Source organism: Ambystoma mexicanum, chromosome 2p (genome assembly GCF_040938575.1).
Source record: "Ambystoma mexicanum isolate Mex_15411 chromosome 2p, UKY_AmexF1_1, whole genome shotgun sequence".
NCBI classification, from domain to species: domain Eukaryota; kingdom Metazoa; phylum Chordata; class Amphibia; order Caudata; family Ambystomatidae; genus Ambystoma; species Ambystoma mexicanum.
In genome coordinates, this window is record NC_090923.1 from 304,502,900 (window position 1) to 304,518,371 (window position 15,472).

The window sequence follows — 15,472 nt, forward strand, 5'->3', positions numbered from 1 at the left end:
TGCGCTGCGATAGCAGCGTCATGACACAAAGAAATAGCTGTACACCGGGTATCCTGATCAGGCATATAAACTCGACCCTGGACATAAGGAAGACCATGCAGAATATCCATGTTATAGTCTGCCAGTTCTGTGGGCTCTTTATCAACCCAGTTCTGGAGCGTTGACTTCAAAGTGGGTTGTAGAACACAACTACAGACCACTTGTGTAGGTAATAACAAAGACCCATCCTGTGGACGTGAACCATCATTACCCAGGCTTCTGGATAGCGCGTCCGCCTTGGAATTCAAGACACCTGGGCGGTAAGTCAAACTAAAGTTGTACATGGAAAAGAATTCATGCCAACGGGCATGTCTCGCAGTGGTGCACGTCAGGGACTGCAACGCCAACAGGTTTCTGTGGTCAGTAAAAACCTGGACCGGTAATTCCGTCCCAAGGAGATGATGACGCCAGATCATAAATGCGTCTCTTACGGCCAACAATTCCCGTTCAGTAACGGTGTAGTTACGTTCATAGGGCGTTAATTTGCGCGAATGGTAGGCGACTGGATGCAACTCCTTGGTATCAGCGCAGGTTTGGGACAAGACAGCCCCTACCACGACATCCGAAGCATCAGCTTCGACAACGAATGGACGTTTGACATTTGGGTGTAGCAACACCGGGGCTGTAGTGAACGCGGCTTTTAAAGACTCAAACGCTATTTGGGCGTTATCGTTCCATAAATAAGGTTTCTTGTTACTGGTCAATTCGGTGAGGGGTGCAGCAATCGAAGAGAATTGTCTAATGAACCGCCTGTAAAAGTTCGAAAACCCCAGAAATGATTGTAACTCCTTCCTTGAAGTTGGTACAGGCCAGTTTAAGACAGCTTTCACCTTATTGCTACTCATCTGCACTCCTTTATTGGTGATGTCATATCCAAGGAACTCGACCTCACTCGCATGGAATACACATTTTTCCAGTTTGACAAAAAGACGATGCTCCCGCAAGCGTTGTAAGACTTGTGAAACATGACGTACATGATCTTCCATGGATGGAGAATAGATGAGTATATCATCTAAATAGACAATAACGAATCTGTCGATCATGTCGCGTAGAACGTCGTTGATGAAATTCTGGAATGTGGCCGGGGCATTGCAAAGCCCGAATGGCATCACCAAATACTCGAATAGGCCATATCGTGTCTTAAAGGCTGTTTTCCACTCATCCCCTCGACGTATCCGGACCAAATTGTACGCACCCCTTAGATCTAATTTGGTGAAGAATTCTGAAGACCCTAACTGATCCAGCAAGACAGAAATCAACGGGATCGGGTATTGATTACGGATAGTACCTGCATTGAGTTCCCGATAATCAATACAAGGTCTTAAGTCCCCCTCCTTCTTGGGTACAAAAAAGAGCGGTGAAGCAAATGGAGAGTGAGAAGGCCGAATAAAACCTAACTCGAGGGCTTTATCCAAATATTCTTTAAGGACGACTTCTTCCTTTTGTGTAAGGGAATAGATACGTCCCGAAGGTGTCTTGGCATCCGGTTTGAGAACAATGGGGCAATCATAGGGCCGATGAGGCGGCAGGATCTCTGCTTTCCCCTTGTCAAAGACGTCCTTATAACTTGTGTATTCGACAGGTAATACGGTGTTAACAACAGCTCCGATTGTAACCACAGAGTTCAACAACGCCCGACTAGGAGCTTCAGGTACTTCATACATGGACTCTAGGGAACTGCAGGATCGAGGGCGTTGCTGAGCACTGAAAGCGATAACCCCGGTCTCCCAGTTAACGACCGGGTTATGAAGCTTGAGCCACGGTAAACCCAGGATGAGTTTGTATTGCGGTGCCATAATGACGTCAAATGTGATGATTTCCGAATGCTCGGCGCCAATAGTTAACAACAACGGAATGGTATGTTCAGTAACAAGCCCCGAAAGTAGGGTTGAACCGTCAACCGCATTGACTACCTCCGGAACAATTTTTGACAACAAGGGAATACCCCATTTCCGAACGTATTGGGCATCAATGTAGTTACCGGTTGCCCCTGAGTCAAGAACAGCTGCAGAACTCCAAGGAGTGACCTGATCGTAACTCAACATGACGTCAATGTAAAAAGGCGTGGACAACGAGGAACCCTGCAGGGAAGAGCTCGGCGTAGGGGTTCCTTCTACGACCGGGCCTTGGCGTTTCCCGACTTGCGGGGTCTCTTTGGACATGCACTAAGCAGATGAGTAGAGGAACCACAATAAAAGCACAGATTGTTCCGTCTACGATGTTCTCGTTCTTCTGTCGTTAGCGGGCCCCTAACTGCCCCAATTTGCATAGGCTCGTCACCGCCAGAAACAGGGATTGGGGATATAGTGGTATTGACCGTAATCATTCTCTTCTCCCCCTTTCTTTCGGTACGTCGGGCATCAATCTGGAGTACTAGATCCAAGAAATCAGAAAAGGACGTAGGAACCACCGGAACCGTAGCTATGGTATCCTTTAACGTATCCGACAGTCCTTTATAGAACAGAGCGGCTTTCTTATCTTCCGGCCAACCAGTTTCAGCCACCAACTGATTGAACTTAGCCAAATACGATAATAAAGGAGTGTCCCCCTGACGGAGATTCAGCAATTCCAGATCCGTGGCCTGAGTCTTGTAGCGAGTATCAAACACCCTCGTCATAGCACTGATCAATGCATCGCAGTCGAACAACAGCGGACTGCCTTGTTCCAACAAAGGATTCGCCCAAACCGCGGCCATACCTCCAAGGTTAGATAAGACAAAGGCTGCTTTAGTAGTCGCATCAGGAAACGAGGTAGGCCGACACAAGAAATGCAGTCTGCATTGGTTAATGAATGTCCGAAAGGATTTTGGATCCCCAGTAAACCTTTCTGGGGGAGCAAGCGGGAACTGAGCGGCCATGTACACATGCGTAGAATCAGGTCTGACCGAAGGCCCTGCCTGACCTGAAGCGGAAGCGGAGGCCAAAGATGGTATTCCTGTAACCACTTCCCTGATACCGGCTTGCATTTCATCAATGCGCCGGTGGGTGTCAGCCTGGGTGGCCGTCATATCGGCACGTAGGTCGGCCACTAACTGAACCAAAACGGCCAACGGGTCATTCGCGGCATCCATAATAAGGCTTCTGATTCTGTCAGAAATCCGGGAACCTGGTTCCGCGTTGACCCGTCGTGAAGAATATATTTCTTCCTACCAATGTGATTCTCAGGAGTACGAAAGGACAGTCTAAGAATCCAATTGATCGGAAGATGGTGTAGAGTCGTTGGGATCGTAGAGCTGAGCGGCCCGCAACTTCCCGGTAGATGATGGTTCCAGGTTCCAGCCAACGACTGCAGAATATTATACTGATTACAATCAAATACACCCCTTTCAAGAGAACACGTAACAAAATCTCAACAGACTAACCTGCAGAAAACGGTTTAACCAGAAGTGTTTCATGCAAGAATGTCCTCTATACTGGGGTACTCTGGAGACCAGAAGAAGAGAAAAGACAATCAGTACCAGAGAATGAGTGGAAGAAATAATGGTAAGGAAAGGTAGGTTTCTTACCCTTTTTTCCCTGGAAGTGAACGTCCCTGGCAAAGTCCTTCTTCTTTCCTGTAGGAACAGTGTGATGGTATCTGCCCTCTGTTCGGTGGACCAAACAATCCAAGGTGTAAGAAGTCACTAGTCCAGCAACCACCTATTCCCGCCGGCACGAGGACGCCTAAAAGGTGCTCAGGAAGTCTCTAGTCCAGCACCAAGCCTGTACCCGCCGGCACGAGGACGCCTACAGCACCCTGGGGAAGGACAGGGAAGGGATTGGAGAGGGAAAAGGAAGGAAGGAAAGAACGAAGGTAAGAGGTCTCCCAAGCTTCGAGGTCCGATTTCGACAAAACCAAATCACTAGGCAAGAATAATCCATAAACAATCCGAGGTCAAGATACAAGAACAGGTAAGGATAATCCAAGAGCAATCCAGTAAACGTAATCCGAGATCAAACAAAACCACTAAATCTGAGCAAGAAAAAACCGCTGTCACTATTGGATCAGAAGCAGCGAGAAGTGGGCGCCAGATCATTAAGTACTTGAAGTACCGGCACCAAGATGGTCACGTGACCCAACACGTTTTCTATCACGTGGAAGATGCTGCGTCCACTGACGTAGTCTCCATGGCAACTTCCACGTGAGGCGTCGGGAACGCAGTTCCCGACGCAAATGTGTTCCGTGCGTAGAGCGTGGATACCGCAAGCCCGCCTTCTGTATGGTGGTATAACGGGACAGAAGCTTTTGGTGAGGATGAGACACGTGAACCGCAGGGGTGATACAAGACCTGGAGCGTTTTCTGACACTTTCCCACCCTCTCTCTCCCCTCATTATCCGGAATGAATGGTATACGAAGACAGGTGGAACATTAATCCATATTGGGCTGAATAGGGGGTGGAAGGTACGCTCCCCCCTACACCATGGGACTTGACCCTGCCGGAGAGACGAGGCAGCCCCCTCATGCAGTTCATTTGGGGTTGGAGCCCGCAATAGCACTAGCCACACTTCAGCCCTGCATTCAAGAGCCCAGGGTTATAGGGCAGAGAGGGACAGGCTCCCCCTGTCCTGGAGAGGCCTCTTGCAGCTCCCACCTTTGATATCTCAGTGAGGGCCAGGTGAAACATACCAGGATCCCGCTACTATGTCGAAACACTTCAAGGCTCCCAAGAGCGCAGATATCTCCACCCTGTTACTCACGGCAGAGAAAGGGAAGCAATCTGAGATACCTAAATCTCTGTCTCAGGCTTCGCCTAGGGGCACTGGTCAGCTGGCTACTAAGGGAGACATCAAAGCTTTTATGATGGATATTAAGTCAGAATTCCGATCCTGTATGTCGGAGTTCCCCACCAAACTTGAGCACACGGACCAGAGGGTGTTGGAGGTGGAACATAGAGTGGGAGAGATGGAGTACCTAACGCAGGAGCACTCAGCAACGCTTCTTGAAGAGCAATATAAGATCCAGGCCCTGACGGACAGGAATGAGATCCTAGAATACAAGCAGGAGGATTTGAAGAACACGACCCGACGAAATAACCAGTGTATAAGGGGGGATCCGTCCTTGATCCCAGACCAAAACTGAGCAGAATACATTGGGGGACCTGATCCAATCTCTTCTGCCACATCTTGAGAAGTTCCAACTCATACGGGATCGCACCCACAGATTGTGCCCCTGACGAGGATTGGAGACGGATTCCCCCCAGACGTAATCACATCCAAGGAGGCAATAATGGTGATAGGTCGCTCCCGCGACGAGTTGTCGTTTCAGGGGTCCTGCCTGCAAATCTTCCAGGACCTGGCCGTAGCAACAATACAGAAGCTAAAGGCCTTGAGACCATTAATGCTATTCCTTCAAGACCAAAAAATGTGCTACCTCTGGCTGTTACCAACTGCACTCAAATTCTCCTACAAAGGGGTTTCCCGAACGATTGCACATCTGGAGGATGCAGAAATGATCCTAAACTCCACCCCACCAGAGAATAAGGATGGTGTCACCCTCGATTCTGCTGAAGGCACAGAAGAACGCCTTCCTAAAGCTAGGCAGATGGCCTGGTCAAAGGTCCAGAAAGGTCAAAATGCAAGATGAATGATCCACGCAGCCCGACAGCCCGGGTGCAAGAGGCTGCCAATGTTGCTGTAACCAGCGTCACATTAGGCTTGAGGTCCCAGACATCTAGCCCAATGGATACTAAAGTAATAGGGAACACAAGTATCTAGAGCAGGCTTCACACGGTTCATGCCTGACTCCAAGGTGGATGGCTCCTAAATATCCTTGGAGTGAACTGCAGGCAATTATGTTCTAGTTTGTTGAGGAAGTTGCCAACAGAAAGTTGTCAGTATCCTACCAGTTCGTTGTTACAGCTTCATGTTGAATGCTTAAGTTAAAACCGAGGTTGCACTGGGGAGCCATGAAAACCGAAGCCTCGAATGGTGGCTGAGTTGAACACGGCTTCCTCCCCTCTCCCGCTGAAATCAAGCACCCCGGGGGAATTCCCCCCCCACAAAAATTGAACTTTATCTCACTGAATGTGAAGGGCCTGAATTCTCCCCCTAAACGAAAATCGACTTTGCAACGGCTCCAGGATATGGAATGGCTCAGTGGTCTTCTTACAAGAAACCCACCTGTTGCCTCTGGACTTCACATGCCTCCGAAATAGGTGGTTCCCTCTTCAATACATGGCCTCCAGTGGAACCAAGAAAGGGGGACAGCTATACTTCTAGCCAAGGGAATTCAGTTTAAAGCGCTGGAAACTCAATGTTTCCCAGAAGGACGATATACAGCAGTCAAAGGCTTTATATAGGGGCAGCTCTATTCTCTCATCTCAGTTTACGCCCCCAATGAGGGACAGGAGGCATTCTATGAGGCACTGCGGGTCAAACTCCTTCCCTTTATTGAAGGGCAAACAATTATTGGAGGGAACTTCAATGGGGTCGCAGATTCTCTTTGGTACCGATTGCACCCACCAGCTCCCAGGGATTGCTAGATCGCCACTGGACTACTCCAGTTCTTTCGGACACTGGGGGTGGTGGACTCATGGAGGGTGTTACATCAAGGCGAAAAAAGACTTCTTCTTTTTCGCGCACATGCACCGGACATCCTCCCAGATAGACCTTCTGCTGACCTCCCCACAAATTCTCAAAAGTACTGTCGGACCATGCTCCGGGCAAACTAACCCTTCGAGCCCACAACCCGGAAACCGCCTCCCCGACACCACTGGAGTCTATACTACACCACTGACCCGATCCTGAACGACATGCCACTGAGGGACGCTATAGCCAAGGTGATCCGTAACTACTTCCTTGTGAACCCGATGGGCCACGTCCCCAGCTAATACCTGGGATGCCATGAAGGCCGTAGTCAGGGGGAGCTGATTGCCCATGGGGCGGCATACCATAAACGTAAACGGCAGACCTACGAGAAGCTCGAAGAAGAGGTCGAAAACATAAAAAAGGGTGGTCAGCGAGGGTCCATCGTTCCCTGCAATTAGTTCGGAAGAAGCTGGAGGCCCACTATGCGGAGGAGATGGCCCACCTATTAGCCAAATCCAAACAAGGCTACTGCGCTAAAAATAATAAGGCAAACAAACTTCTGGTGGAAAAGCTGCCCAAGGCTAAGAAAAGCAAAACCCTAGTAAGCCTACGAATCGACACAGCAAAGCCCACTATTCTGAACATGTTAAGCTACAGTTGGCAGTGGCTCACCTCTCCGAGATGATGTCAGCGACCCGCCTGTGATAAAGCAGAACAAGTTAACTACCTGCAAGATGCCTCCCTTCCTCATCTCGAAGGACCCGACAAAGAGGGACTGGATGCCCCGATTACAGGTGAGGAGGTGGAAGCAGCCATCAAATCCCTGAAGCCCAGAGAGCTGTCCCAGATGAATTCAGAATGAGGTTTTACAAGGTATTTCACCCCCAGCTGATAGCCCCGCTGACAGCCCTTTTTAACTCTTTTAGTTTATCAGGCTCCGTCACTCCATCCATGCAGGAATCTGTAACCGTCCTCCTGCTTAAACCCGGGAAAGACCCCAGAAACAATGACTCATATAGACCCATCTCCCTATTAAACATTGATGCTAATATCTATTCAAAAATGTTGGCAAACTGCCTAGAATCCATTCTCCCTAAACTGGTTGACGCTGATCAAGCAGGGTTTATAACGAATAGGTAAACAGGGACAATATCCGTAGAGCCTTAAACTTAGTGGACATAGCGGCCCAAGACTCACACAAACTGGCTCTGTTGGCTTTGGATGCCTCCAATGCTTTTGATAAAGTAGATTGGTCCTTACTACAGCTCACCCTAGAGGCATTTCACTTTGGGCCAAACTTTCGTAACATGGTCCTGGCCAACTACCGGTCCCCGAAAACTGCTTTACGAGTGAACCATAATCTATCGGAACCTATTCCCCTGACCTGTGTAACGAGACAGGGGGGCCCCCTGCCCCCCTTCCTATTTGCCCTGATAATGGAGCCATTTGCTCAACGGGTTGCTTGGACCCCAACATTAAAGGGCTGCCAATTGGTGCCTCCCAGCATAAGATTTTGCTCTACGCAGATGATGTGCTGCTGTCTATAACAGATATCAGTTCCTCACTAGTATCCTCCCTCATAGCAGGGTTTGCTATTAATTTTGAGAAGTCTGCGGCCCTGGGAGTGGGTCTGAGACCCATAGAACTGGAGGCCCTCAAGCCCCTATGCCCCATTCAGTGCAACAGGAAACCTATACCTTACCTGGGGGTCCAGATCCAGGCCTGTCCAGAGGACGTGTATCCAATGAACTCCCCCCCCCCTCTTTACCGAATTAGAAAAGGATCTTGAATGGTGGACCTCCCAGGAGATATCACTTATCGGACATATCACAGCCTGCAAGATGAATCTCCTTCCACAGTTCCTTTACCTCTGCTCCTCTCTGCCCCCACAAACCCATTTCCCCCCCACCCCTCCTACAGTTACAGAGAAAAATGCTCTGGTTTATATGGAGGGGGAAAAAAGCAAGAATATCTCAAAACGTAATGATGGGCGGCCCCCGCTTGGGAGGTCTGGGTGTCCCTAATCTGCATAAATACCAAGTGGCGTCACAGTTGGCGCACTTCCAGGCTTGGTGCCTATTGACAGGACCCCCCAAATGGGTGGAATTGGAGCAGTCTTGACTCTTGCTTTGTCTCCGCTTTCTCCTGTACATTCCGCTGCCGCTGCGGAGCACTTGGTCGGGGATTCTCGCCGCCACAAAAATACACTTAGTATGTGGGTTTGGGCACTTAAATCCAAGGGCATCACACATGGCCTTGGTCCGAACACCCCGATCTTCCATAATCCGGCTTTCTCTCCCAGATCCCACCCTTCGAATTTTAGAAACTGGGCCAAGGTAGGACTAGCTGTAAATTGACCTTTCCACTGGCCGAAACGGATAGATTCTCTTACTTTCCACTTTGGCATTGGTGTACCCACCCCCTAGTCTGACAGGGAGCCACACGAAATATCAGCCCTCATGAGCTTACATTGCAGGGGACACCAGCGAGAAGTAGGATCTCCAATCTCTATAAACTGTTACAAGACAATGGGCCTCATTCTGAGTTTGGAGGTAGCCATGGTGCTATTAGCGCCAATGCTGCGTCCAAAATCGGTCCGACTCCGGTCTGGTGGAGGAAGTAATTACCGGTTCAGTCCGAGGTCGGCAGGATCGGTAATTCCCCATTCACCAGAGCCATTCCCCATTCCCATTTCAGCCCCCATAGAGCTCAATGGGAAGGGGGAAGGCGGCGATAAAGGTACCGCAAATTGCTGTACCGTTATTGACCCCGGTATCCCTTTGCGGGTCCCGTCCATAATGCCTGGTAAAACCAGGCGTTAAGGTAGGGACCCGCAAAGCGACCTCGGAATAGGGCGCAAAGGGATTACCGGCACCGGTGTCATTACCGGTGCCCGGTATCCATTTGCGCCCAGGTCGTAATGACCCCCAATGTGCTTTCTCTTAGGCCCCCATATATGGCACAATGGGAAATAGATCTAGGGCACCCTCTGGAGGATCAAACCTGGGTGGACATATGGACCAGGACTCATTTTTCATCACAAATCAAGAATGTGCCAATAAACTGCTCCTCCACTGGTACTACTCCCCAGTACGTCTCCACCAGTTCTAGAAATCTCTCATGCCTCAATGCTGGCGCAAATGTGGACAGCTCGGCTCGTACTTTCATATGTGGTGGACCTGCCCCACTCTGCGAAACTTCTGGTACCACTGCATCTCTGCCATAGAAAGTATCACTGAAGTGATGATTGCCAGGGAGCCAGAAGTCTTCATATTGGGCTCACCGGCGCAAGGGTGCTACCCTAGATCAGGAAAAACAGCCAAGCTCCTTACACAACTTTTAGTAGCAGGGAGGATCACGATTGCCCGCACTTGGAAAACCTCTGAGGGCACCTCAATGACTCTGTGGTGGATCTAAGACATATTAGTGCCAGAGAAGGTCACGGAAGCCAGAGCTGGCCTCCAGCACAGGTTTACAGACATTTGGGCCCCGATTATAGAGTATGACTGGAATTTCCCAGCGCAGACTCACAAATCTCAATCCGCTCGAGTGGCCCTACAGGACAATGCCGACTAGAAATTAATGATCTCGAAATGCTGGGCCAGAGGAATGTGTGAATAGATGGAGGGGGGAAGGAGATGAGAAGAAGAGGTGAGAGGGGGTCGGAGAGGGACCACTCAAGCATGAACAGCCTCTGTGTTATTATGTTGTGTACGCCTTGTACTGATGCATTGTCTCCACATGTGCAACCGATTTAAAATAAAATTGTAAAAAAAATAAAAAATCCTTCAGTATGAGAAGTGGGTTTCCACTCTCCACCAACGATGTCACAAAAGTTGTCACTTGTTTGTATATATGTATAGAATGGTGTAGTCACCTTAAGCAATTTCTTAAGTTTAGTTAATACGAAAATGAACAATGTTCTTTTCAAATCAAAAGCTTTCGTAATTACTTCTACTTTTTCTTTTGCAAAAACATTTTACCACATATCTAGATTTTAGTTTCTCCCTTCTCCAAAGATTGGTAAAAACTAAGGAGTGATACATTCTCCTATATATATCCTTATTCCACTGTTTCAAATTGCTAGCACATTCGTTACCTTTTTTTCTAAATCATTTCTTTGTCTACTATCTGATAACACATCTGAAGAAAAAAATGGTTTTACTTTCAATAAAAACATTATCGGTTCCAGCAAAACTTTGTGTTGGCATATCTCTTATTGCAACTTCAAAATTTCTAAATCTATTCTCAAAGCTATAAATTGTTGCATTATCAACAGCATTTGCATCTACAGATTTAGAACCACTACTTAAATATACTGTTTAACTCTACTTCCAAGCACACAACCTATTCTTATAGCTCGTTGTTGTTTGTTTCTTGATGGCATCTTACAAAAAAAGCTGTATAGAAAAACTTTGAAATTATTAAGTTCACACATTGGTCCCGATTCATGGAATTTTTTGCACGGTTCAAATGACTTTGCACTGCTGAAAAGAGACTTTACACTTCAGACACAAACCCTGATTCATGGAACTGTGCAAAGTGTATTTTTGCAGTGCGAAGTCGGTGCAACTGGTCGTTTTTGCAATAGAAAATGAATTTGCACTAACTATGCACTGCTAAAATACACTTTGCACAGTTCCATGAATCAGGGATATTGAGTTTCTTTATAGTTTCAATATAAAATATAAGTTTCAAGCCCAGGCTAACAGGTGGAGAAGCGCTACAAGGGCCCACCGACCCATGATTTCCTAGGCCAGGCGAAAGAAGACCTCACTCAAAGCTGCAGAACACTAAAGCCTGTGTCTGCCCATCAGCGCAAGTATAATAGTTATTCACACCTTGGGAAGTTTCTTTCGTGCAGATAATTTTCTTTTTTTTCATTCCTGACAAGATATATACTAAAGTGAGTACACCTCCCACCAAAAAAAAAGATATACCGCCATGATTTAAATCAAAAAGACACTTATTCCCTTTTCATATGACAGCAAATATTTTAACAATTATTCCAAATTGGCCACCATAATTAAAAAAGGAACCTTTAAAATAAAAGTACTACTACTCCCCCCTTCGTCCACTACCCATCCCCGCTATCAGTACAGTTTCAATTGCTAAGTCCCCTAGTAGCGGCATAAAATGCCTTGCAGACCTCTACTTAACATCTAAACGACAACTCCAAGTACACAGCATTAAGTATATTAGTGTTCACATAACTAAGCCCTACCAAACCCTTGCTTCTCCCAGCACCAATTGAATTACTCCTCCTTAGCCATCCTCAACTAAAAATATGCACAATTAACTACGTCTCCAGATTCCACACATTTGAGCATAATAACACAATAGCCTAATGCACTATCCTGCCTTTCCCCAACAAACTAATAACTACTACTGCTAATCAACAAAAAGTGACCAGAATCTATGTCATTCCTTCACTGTCTATCCCCACTCTACTAAACTTCCAATGGCCATATGCCCTAACCAGCCCCAGAAAACCTTCTTAATAAACCTCATCAATAATACTGTTTCGTACAACCTACTATGCAACACCTTTAATTTGACATCTTATACACCACATTACCCATTTCTTCCATACCATAATAATTTGACTCCCACACCACATCCAGAAAAAAGGGTGTGATATGTTAAAACCCAATACATGCCATAACAGAGAAAACAGTATTTAGAAAAAAACAGGATGTAGATAACCTGACACAACAGATGCTGCAAAATCAGCCATTTGCTCTACCTGCAATGCCACATTTTGGACGTTAAACCACCAAAATAACCTCCACCACTAGGATTGTGGGCATAACTGCCACATGCTCTGAAACAAAGCAAAGATGCATCCACTTCACCCGCTGTGGACATGACAAACCTACCTGCACATCAGAGAAGACTCAGAGTACCATGCACCTCGGCGGAACTCTCTTCCTGTATCATGTACAGCTGTCCCTACTGATTAAAAGCATAATAACATTCATGCAACACGTGGCCCTGCAGGTAAGGAGGAGAACATGATAGCCACACATATCAAGGGTCGCACTGTCCCCATAGGGACAAACAGAGTACAAAAATCAAGAAACCGTATTAGCTGCACCAGCTCACCATCATCAACATACTCCAACTCATTGACAGAGACCTTGAATGAAAAGGAAGCATACACACTACCATATCACACCATTTGAAGTTGGTAGCTACACACCATTCTTTAAACACACTCATACAGCAAACATGCTCACACATACTGCCAATGGTAGTAATAGCTCCCCTACACTTTGCAACAACACACCTGGCTACCGAAAACCCCACGGGCAACAGATGATATAAAAAGATGATTTTACATCATTGACCAGTTCACAAACACCAATAGTTTCCTGAACTGCACACATGTGCACTATGCCATGTGTGTCACCAATTGGAAGGAAGCATGTCTTCCAGAACTGTAAACAATAGCAAACCCTAAATGTACAGATTACATGTGACACATACATAATCTGAACACCCTGTTTCACCAGGATCTCTAGGTCCACACAGGATTTAATGGTACTGTAAAACAGTACACTGGATGCATTCATGGCCACACACATGGGACAACTGGCATGTCTCCTTGGTAACTGAAACATAGAGAGTGACAAGGGAGTGACTCAGAGGTTCAACACAGAGTGCCACTTAGGGTGGAGGGCTCAAATAGCACTGCCAGTGACAGCGAGGGTGATGGGACAAGTCTGATTGGAGGTGGACAGTTATCATATAACCCACAATTATCAAATATATCCCCTAGAACATCCCAAATGATATGAAATCATAACTCATTTATAACACACCTGTACACAAGTATTTCTAGGTACAACAAGACAATGGAGGGAAGATAGAGGGAAAACAAACAATCTTACTAGGCCTTGGGTCATTCAGATCATACAAGTGCAAGAACAAAAAGTGCATGCAGAAAAGGAAGGAGGAAGTGCAAGGGAGAGGGGAGGGGAAATCAGGGCACAAATGCTCTGAGTAAGTACAGCCAGGGTAGTGCGGTTCTGGGTATTGCAAGGACACTACTAACTGCTTATCCACTTTCAACTACACTGGTATTATTCTCAGGAAGCTTGTCACCTGTTCATGAAGAGAGGTGAAAACAATGCACTCAGTGCTTTACTCAAACATGATAGTGATAACATGTCTTGAGAAAATCAATCCGGTAAACACTAATACAATATGTGGTAAAAAGTGTTGTACCGGATGATAACACCTTTGCCCCCACACATGCAGTAATAGCTAATACTGCATGTAAAAACACAAACAAAAAGCATTTGAGAAAACCAGTAATGTATCATTGCTTCCAGTAATGCTGATACCAGAAGCAAAAACACCCCATATGCTCAGGTAGACACCTCAGAAGGCCGCCAGCATAGCAGTTCAATCCATCAATAATAACAGTCAGGGAAAGACATCCATCTTTCAGGAACATTAGATGCCTGTGATTAGCAAGTATACATTAAACTCACTGTTTTTTTAGGCAGTGCGCAATGAGATTAAATTATTTGCCAAGGATCACACACTTTGGTTAAGCAATGTCCCACAAACACCAATTGGGAGGAAGCATGTCTTCCAGATCTGTAAACAATAGCAAACCCTAAATGTACAGATGCCATGTGACACATACATAACCTGCACACCCTGTTTCACCAGGATCTCTAGGTCCACACAGGATTTCATGGTACTGTAAAACAGTACCCTGGATGCATTCATGGCCACACACATGGGACAACTGGCATGTCTCCTTGGTAACTGAAACATAGAGAGTGACAAGGGAGTGACTCAGAGGTTCAACACTGAGTGCCACTTAAGGTAGAGGGCTCAAATAGCACTGCCAGTGACAGTGAGGGTGATGGGACAAGTCTGATTGGAAGTGGACAGTTATCATATAACCCTCAATTATCAAATATATCCCCCAAGAACATCCCAAATTATATGATATCATAACTCATTTATAACGCACCTGTGCACAAGTATTTCTAGGTACAAGACAGCGGAGGGAAGACAGTGGGAAGACAAACAGTCTTACTAGGCCTTGTGTCATTCAGATCATACAAGTGCAAGAACGAAAAGTGCAAACAGAAAAGGAAGGAGGAAGTGCAAGGGAGAGGAGAGGGGAAATCAGGACACAAATGCTCTGAGTAAGTGCGGCCAGGGCAGCGTGGTTCTGGGGAGTGCAAGGACACTACTAACTGCTTATCCACTTTCAACTACACTGATATTATTCTCAGGAAGTTTGTCATCTGTTCATGAAGAGAGGTGAAAACAATGCTTTACTCAAATATGATAGTGATAACATGTCTGCAGAAAATCAATCGGGTAAAAACAAATACAATATGTGGTAAAATGAGTTGTACCATGGCCACCAGGGGGTGCACGGATGAGCCCAACCTCTGTGTAAGCTCCGTGACCCTCAGTCCGGAAAATGGCTTGAGCCCCCACCCGCGGACCCCCCACCATGGAAGCGATGTGTGGAGTAGATGCATGAACTGGCCCCTTGCTTTTGAGTGAAAGTCCAGAAGAAATCGATGGTGGATTTCCTGAGAACTCAGTCACACACATGAAGTGTGCCTGCGGCGGCCTTACTTGAAAAGTATTGCGGAAAAGAAAACGGTCTGACGCCCGTGAGCGCAAAAGGAAGACACTCTGTGTACTCGTATTGTGGAAGGCCAAGAGCGAATTGCAAGTTACCAACGGAAGGTGCGGGCTAAGGCAACGGTCCCGGAAGACGTGGTTGCATCGAGGAACAACACCGGCTCCCACGTCTGAATGGAACGGGAGACCGTGAGTGGACGAGCACCCCCTGGCACATCGCCCTGGTAAGACACAGGAGGTAAGCCAGCGGGTCCCCTCGGCCCCTGTGGATACCAACTACGCCCCGTACATCTTGCCCACT